The following is an 8,635-nucleotide window of genomic DNA, read 5'->3' on the forward strand; positions in this document are numbered from 1 at the left end:
CAAACGACAAAAAAGTTGTAGTAATAGCTGTAATTAAGTAAACAATGTGGTAGTTATAATAACTGAGAGTTACAGTAAAAAGTTATTAGCTTAATTAAGAAAAATATATAGTTAACCTAATTGAAAAAGGCTGTTAGCTTCATGAATGTTTTTTTGTTGTTGTTTAAGGTAACGTAACTGTGAAAAATCAGCTTAATGGAGAAAAGGCTGTGATAGTTAGCCTAACTGAGAGAAAACTGTGAGTTTGCGTATTTGAGGAAAAAGTGAAGTGAAAAAGCTGTGGTAGTTAGCATAGCTGAGGGAAAGTTGATAGCTTAAATTAAAAAAAATGTGTTAGACAGCATAACTGAAAAAAGGCTGTGGTAGTTAGCATAAGTGAGTTTGATAGTGTAATTCAGAAAAGCTGTGGTACTTAGCATACTTGAGGAACAAATTATGTTAATTAGCCTAATTGATAAAAAAAGATTATGGTTAGCATATCAGAGTTATGGTTATTAGCCTAGTTATTAAATTACAAAAAAGTTGTTGTGATAACTGTAATTAAGTAAACATTGTGGTAGCTATAATAACTGAGAGTTACAGTAAAAAAGTTGTTATTAGCTTAATTTAAGAAAAGGCTGTTAGCTTTATGATTTTTTGTTTGTTTGTTTGTTTAAGGTAACGTAACTGAAAAAGTTGTATCAGCTTAATGGAGAAAGGACTGTGAAAGTTAGACTAACTAGAGGGAAAATTGATAGCTTAAATAAAAACAAAATGTGTTCGACAGCAAAACTGAAAAAAGGCTGTGGTAGTTAGCATGAGTGAGTTTGCTAGTGTAATTCAGAAAAGCTGTGGTACTTGAGGAACAAATTGTGTTAATTAGCCTAATTGATAAAAAAAGATGTGGTAGTTAGCATATCAGAGTTATGGTTATTAGCCTAGTTAGTAGTAATAATTGTAATTAAGTAAACATTGTGGTAGTTATAATAACTGAGAGTTACAGTGAAAAGTTTTTATTAGCTTAATTAAGAAAAAGATGTAGTTTGATGTAGTTAGTAATTGAAAAAAGGCTGTTAGCTTCATGAATTTTTTGTTTAAGGTAACGTAACTGTGAAAAAGTTGTATCAGCTTAATGGAGAAAAGACTGTGATAGTTAGCCTAACTGAGAGAAAACTGTGAGTTTGTTTATTTGAGGAAAAAGTGAAGTGAAAAAGCTGTGGTACTTAGCATACTTGAGGAACAAGTTGTGTTAATTAGCCTAATTGATAAAAAAAGATGTGGTAGTTAGCATATCAGAGTTATGGTTATTAGCCTAGTTATCAAACGACAAAAAAGTTGTAGTAATAGCTGTAATTAAGTAAACAATGTGGTAGTTATAATAACTGAGAGTTACAGTAAAAAGTTATTAGCTTAATTAAGAAAAATATATAGTTAACCTAATTGAAAAAGGCTGTTAGCTTCATGAATGTTTTTTTGTTGTTGTTTAAGGTAACGTAACTGTGAAAAATCAGCTTAATGGAGAAAAGACTGTGATAGTTAGCCTAACTGAGAGAAAACTGTGAGTTTGCGTATTTGAGGAAAAAGTGAAGTGAAAAAGCTGTGGTAGTTAGCATAGCTGAGGGAAAGTTGATAGCTTAAATAATAAAAAAATGTGTTAGACAGCATAACTGAAAAAAGGCTGTGGTAGTTAGCATGAGTAAGTTGGATAACGTAATTCAGAAAAAGCTGTGGTACTTAGCATACTTGAGGAACAAATTGTGTTAATTAGCCTAATTGATAAAGATGTAGTTCTTAGCATATTAGAGTTATGGTTATTAGCCTAGTTAAGAAAATGCTGTGCTAGTAAGCAAAGTAAGGAAAAGGTTGTAGTAATAACTGTAATTAAGTAAACATTGCGGAAGGTATAATAACTGAGTTACAGTAAAATTGTTATTAGTTTAGTTTAAAAAAAAGATGTAATTACCTTAATTGAAAAAAGGCTGTTAGCTTCCTGTAAAATGTTTGTGTAGTGTAGCGTAACTGTGAAAAAGCTGTTGTGGTTTAGCACAGCTGAGGCATTTTGATAGCTTTTTTATTGTGTTAGACAGTATAATTAAGAAAAAGCTGTGGTAGTTAGCATAGCTGAGGCATTTTAATAGCTTTTTTATTGTGTTAGCATAATTAAGAAAAGGCTGTGGTAGTTAGCATAGCTGAGACATTTTAATAGCTTTTTTATTGTGTTAGCATAATTAAGAAAAAGCTGTGGTAGTTAGCATAGCTGAGGCATTTTAATAGCTTTTTTATTGTGTTAAACAGTATAACTGAGAAAAAGCTGTGGTAGTTAGCATAGCTGAGGAAAGGTTGAAAGCTTAATTAATTAAAAAAGATGTAGTTAGCTTGATTGAAAATGTTGGCTTTATTAAACATTGTTGTGTAAGGTAGCATAGTTGAGAAAAAGTTGTGGTTAGTTAGCATCAGTCAGAAAAACTAAAGAAAAACAAACTATGCTAGTCAGCATTATTAAGGAAAAGGTGATGATAATTCCACCAAATGAGAAAAAAGTTATAGTTATGGTACTAAGTATAACAGAGACATGTGATAGGAACCCTAATTCAGAGATTGCTGAGGTAGTAAATACATCTATGAACAAAGTTGAGATAATTACTCTAATTGAGAAAAAGCTGTGATACACTGCCAGTTTAAAACTGGAAGGATCCTCAAGGATCTTATTCTTTTAACAGAGTAGTTACTTAAGTTAACTTAGAGATTCATGTTAGTTAGCGTAATCGAGAAGAAACGGTGGTATTTAGCATAACTAAGCATTAAGCTATGGTAGATAATACTGCAAGAACTGTGTTAGCAAACCTGTGTTAGTTATTGGAATTTACGTTCACGGGCAACAGGTACTTGTGCTCCCACCACAGCTCAATTAACTTGTCCTTCACTGAAGACCTCCACTGCACATGTGAATGTCTGTTCACCGTTTACCTTCTCTTCTCCCCGTGCTGTTTTCGTTCTTTTCCTCCCACTGTCAATTTTCATTAGCTATTGATGAGATCCATTCAGATTTGAGTCAGCGACCAGCATACAAGTCTGCACGATTAGCTAGCAGGCTGTCTGTGATTTAACTGGCCTTTAGAAGACAGTGATGCCCTTGTATTGCAAATCAGGCTGACTGTAATCCGTGCACACTCTCTGAGGTTGAGCATGGACTCTATTCACATGGTTTTCTGGAGGGCTTTTTGTGCCAATAGTACCTTTCCAAAAATCCCTGCAGTTGAATATTTGAATAATATACAGCTCACTTATTCCACTTAAATACCTATTGCTTATGTGCGCTAATGGAATTCTTGGTAATGGGGGCATCCATTTGCGGCGTGGTGCTCTGCTGTTGGGGTAGTGCTGGCAGTTCTCTGCCCGCTGTGCGAGAAGAAATGTGGCCCAGCTGTGATTGAAGTGTGCTATAGATCCATAGAGTGTGAGGACAGATCAATAGAGTCAGTGAGAGGCCTGCGCTCTCTGTGTCGCTTTAACACAGATCCATACTCTCTTACTGAAGAAAAACTTCAAGGTCAAAGCAGGAGCAGCGAAAAAACTGAGGGACAGCTGAAAAAAGGGACGCATATTTGCAATTACTCAATGTAAACGTGTACATCGATTGAACATGAATAAAACACCAAAACCTCATCCCAACTGTGAAACTTGGTGGAGGGTGCATCATGGCTGGGGGTCTGCCTTGCTGCCTCACAGCCTGGACGCCTTGCGATCATTGAGAAAACAACAAATCTCAAAGTACATCAAAACAGTTTACAGGAGAATGTCAGGGCAGAGGTGACCTCCATGACCTCCAGCTGTATAGATGTTGAGTGCAATAATGCAATAAGACAGGGATCCAAAGCATACAAGAAAACGAACTAAGGAAAAGCTGAAAAAGAAGAAGACTTATGTTGTTTTGGAATGGCCAAGTCAGAGTCTTGACCTTAACTCTTAGTGAGAAACTGTAGTATGACCTGAAGAGGGCTGCGTACTCCAGACGTCCTACTAAAAATACTGATGAACAGCAACACGTATGGAGGTCCAAAATATGTCCATAACACTGTGTATTTGTAGCTACAGGAAATGTGTAGTGAATGTGCTACTAAAGGAAATTCTATTCCAGGGTTCACTTACTTTTTCTAGCATGCACTGTGGATGTTTACTCAATTTGCTCAACAAAAGCCATGAACAGTACAACCGTTTGTGTGCTATTCATTTAGTTAGACATTAGTGTTTGTCTATAGGGATCAGACCACGTTTAATTTGTAATCAAGGCAATAATCCAGGCACTTCCAAAGAGTTAAAAGTGGGCTGGATGGAGTGGCACTGGCTACCCACGAATTCTGGGGACTACTTTAAATTTTCTTTCACATACTAATAATATCCATCCTATTAAAACACAGCACCTGCCACTGCCAGCTGCTAGTAACAGTTAACTCTGTCGATTTTGAAGAGTTTGTCAGACATATTGCAAATACTTATCAGAACTAACGACTTATTTGAGAGAGTTCTAGGTTCATCAATCTAACAAACATATGTAAACATCCAAGAATGATCCACATTGTCCAGATAAGAGGCCTTGACAACACTCAACACATAAATACACGCTGATTCATGCATGGCTTCTGAAGCTGGCTTCTGGTTCGAATTTTCCATTCAACCTTAAATGATGCAGGAGTTGCATTCTGGCACCAGTATGACAAAAAGAATAAAAAGCAGTATAATTGGCTGTGCCATTTAAGGTGGAACAAGAGATTCAAATTAGAAGTAAACTTCAGCCTTGTCACAGTCCAAAAATCTTACATGCACTCTCTCACTCAGACACCCTATATCTCTCACACACAGCTGTTAAATCACGTCGGTTCTGATAAGCATTTGCAATATGTCTAACAAACGCTTCTAAATTGACAGAGTTAACTTTCACTAGCAGCTGGCAGTGGCAAATGCCGTGTTTAAATAGGATGGAAAAGAATTACAATGTGAAAGAAAGCCTGAAGTGGTACCCAGGGTAGACAGTCAGATTTCTTTTTTGCATTGTGTTTTTGCATTGATTACTAATAATAAATATGGTTCGATCCCTAGCACTACCTACGTTACCATTATAGACAAACGCTAACCTCTAACTAAACTAATCAACACACAAACAGCAGCACATGTCTTTTATTGAGTGTATTGAGTAAACATCCACATTGCAGGCTAGAAAAAGTAAGTGATAAATAAGACTTGCGCAACATTGATGATACATTTTGGAGTATTCCTCCCTTCAAATGTGTTTCATTTTACCAATATTTCCAGGATGCCTTGCGTGCACAGCCCTCTTCAGGTCCTAGACCATAGATCTTTATCTTAGTCACTGTGTTATCATGTCTGGCTCTGAATGGTAATGCATAATTTAACAGGCCACGCATTCACTGCACTGATCACACTGATAGACACTGTTCATGTCTATCTTACATGAGACACAAGGAACAAGTCATCCAGTCCACCAGTACATGGACATACATACAGTATTGCAGATGTGTGGAGGAGGAAGGGGATAATCCTATAAATCAAACGTCTACGTTTTCAGCATTCCTCAACTTGTCCACAAACTTCACTGAGCTTCAACACAGCCAACAGGACGGCAGTTAACATGTCTGGAAGGCCCTCCAACATGGACAAAAGGCTAGTTTCTAAATATTAGTGTGGCCCTGCACCCTGCAATCAGCATTGGCAAGTTTGAGTAGCTGCTTCCAAATTGTGTCCATTTGATTTGTTGGTCGAAATGACAAAAATGGAAAGACGGGAAAATGTCCCTTCTTTTTGCAAAACACCCAACAATCTGGGTGGTTTGAAGGGTTTCCCTCTGTTCTTTATGCAATGTGTTCTCAAAAACCCTTGGTGCACATTTAGTTGTGCTCTATTTGGGTCAAATTTCTCATAAACTGGACAATTTAAGTCGGTAACTGTTATCGTGAAGCCTGACTTGACTAGAGACTTGGCTGTGTTCTCAAGCATTTGTTAAGTTCCTTAATTTACTGTTCATTTGATTCAGAGTCGACTCAGTTGAAGCACTATTAGCTTCACTAAAAGACCTTAACTCTCTGTGGACGATACTGTATTTTTACGTTATCGTCCAAATTACCCATGACTCCTAAGGGTTAAACCAAGCAGATCCAGAACAGCCCTCCGTGCATTCACTGCACCGATCACAATTCCGTTCAATTCTATCTCACATGAGACACATGGGACAAGTCATCCAGTTCACCAGTACAAGGACACACATACAGTATTGGAGAAGTGTGGAGGAGGAGGGGATAATCCTATAAATCTCACCGGCTTCATCCGCACTGATTTATCCCCAAAAAGTCCTTATAGTAAAAGTTCTCAAAGCAAAGCAATCTCCTCTCACACAGAGAGCACAATCTGGCAGAGGAATTGAGAGGGTTCACCCGAAGACCCGCAGTAATGGCAGCTGTGGACTTTTGGCCTCCATGTTAAAGGACTTCACCCGCATCGGCCACTCCTGGTGTCCACTCACAAACGTAATGCCTGGTCTCTGGACAGAGCACACCGTCGAGTCAAGGCAAATTACACACTTTCTGAACTCAACGATGCTTAATAAAGTCATTTCACTATCAGCTACTTTAAGTAACATAATAAAAAATAAAAAAACAGAAAGGGTTTAGGCTGGTGGCTCGATTTGATGCTTCATGAGCATTACGAGAGGTAATCTGCTGTACAATTTCATATGCAGAGCGGAGGCCACAGAGCCACAACACTTCAGATAAGCACGACACATTTTCCTAAAGGCCAAAACTGATTAACACTTCCCTGGAAAACGCTTGCTAAAGTGGTGGAGTTGGGCTAAGTGCATCCTTTGGGCTTGATAAGTTTGTTTATATAATACGTAAATAGGTTTGACATTTTTTATATATAAAAATTAATAATAAAATGAACATACTGAAGCTGTATATAATTGATATAATGTAAAGAAATTAATTCATATTATATATATATATATATATATATATATTCAAATATAACCATTTTATCTATGTATCTGGAAGGGTGAAGTAATAAAACGAAACTGTTGTTATTTTATTTATCTAATTGTTTGGAGAGCAATTATTTGAGTAATATGTTGAAAATTAATTAATAAATTAGGAATAAAATAAAAAACAGAAACAAAACAAAGAAGAAAACACTAATAATAAATATTTCATTTTATTACATTTATATCTAATTGTCTAAAAAAAGCAATTTTTGGTTTGGAAATATGTTTAGCATTTAACACTTTTCATTGATCTGAACAATCAAATGAATTTCTAACTTTTGGCGAGCAGCTTAGTTTCACACTTTTCTAAACTCTTCACTGGCACTGTTCATAGCAAACTGCAACATTAATTAAAATATGTGTTAATAATAAATGTGTTTGACTATCAATGCTTATTTTGAAGATCTTATATAGTGCATTCTGCGACAAGAGCATATGTGAGGTTAGGATGTTGGAGGATCACCACCCCACTTCATCCCCAACTCATCCCTCATCACTCATCCATCCATCATGCCAGACAACACAGTTTCAACACAGTAGATTGTAATAGACTTCTATTGGTAATAGACTGGCTGCTCTGCATTGGCTCAGTGGGTGGATATACTGTATGTAAATGTGTGGGGTTTTGTGACACAAAAACAGACAAATTCCAGGCAGTTCCAGGCAGTTCCAGGCATTACGATGTCTATCATTAAAACTATAGGGATCAGTGCTGGAGTGAGAAACAGTGGCGGCAGTGACCTCTACTGGTAGATGCTGGTATTGCATGGCACCCTAATCAGCCTGTCACAGATAATCTACCAGCACCATTTTCAAATCCCGAACATCTCTATCATCTCCAACATTTCAAAGCCAGAGCGGTCCAGCCTGGGCCGGGGCATGGAGAGGGCAGTTGGGAGGGGCGGAGTTCATACCCCCATCTCTGCATTTCTATCAGAGCCTCAGGCCTGTCTGTACAAGGCCCCCCTCTTCTTCCTCCTCCTGCTTTACAGCGATGCGTCACGGCCCCATCCGTGCTGATGTAAGCCACTGTGTAAACAGTGTAACTGCCAAACAAGCAGACGCTGCGTCTCACCTCCAGGGGGGGCCGCCGAGCCCTTGATCACCAGGACGTCCTGTGGCAGCAGGTCTCCAATGGCCTTGTTAGCTGATGTTGCTGCATGTCACTGTGTTGGAAGAGGTGGAGGGGATTAGGGGGGGTGATGGCTGGGGGGGGTAATGTGGGGGGGGGGTTTCGAGACTGAAACTCACTTCATGAATCTGTCGGAGAGAATTAAAGAACACAAGGCTTTGGGGTATGCCGGGCTAGAAGCATCGGGTCAACCTCAGTGCCAAGGAGTCGATTCAGGATAAGCTCAAAGAGAAGCCAATGTGGGTGCTCTCAGCTCCAGCTGCACTGATATAATGATGAGATGTTATTAAAAGGAGGACGCAGGAATCCAATTGAAGTTTGCATTTTAAACAGAATTTGCTGCTTTTTCTGGCTTTTTGGCACTAGTCATTAAATCGGTACCTCAGTGCCGGCACTCTGAGCTCATTATGATCAGTGTTTTTCAGGTCCAGGCCAGAAACCATGTACCAGTCCACCACACAATGATTATTTAA

Source organism: Salminus brasiliensis, chromosome 21 (assembly GCF_030463535.1).
Source record: "Salminus brasiliensis chromosome 21, fSalBra1.hap2, whole genome shotgun sequence".
Lineage (NCBI taxonomy): Eukaryota > Metazoa > Chordata > Actinopteri > Characiformes > Bryconidae > Salminus > Salminus brasiliensis.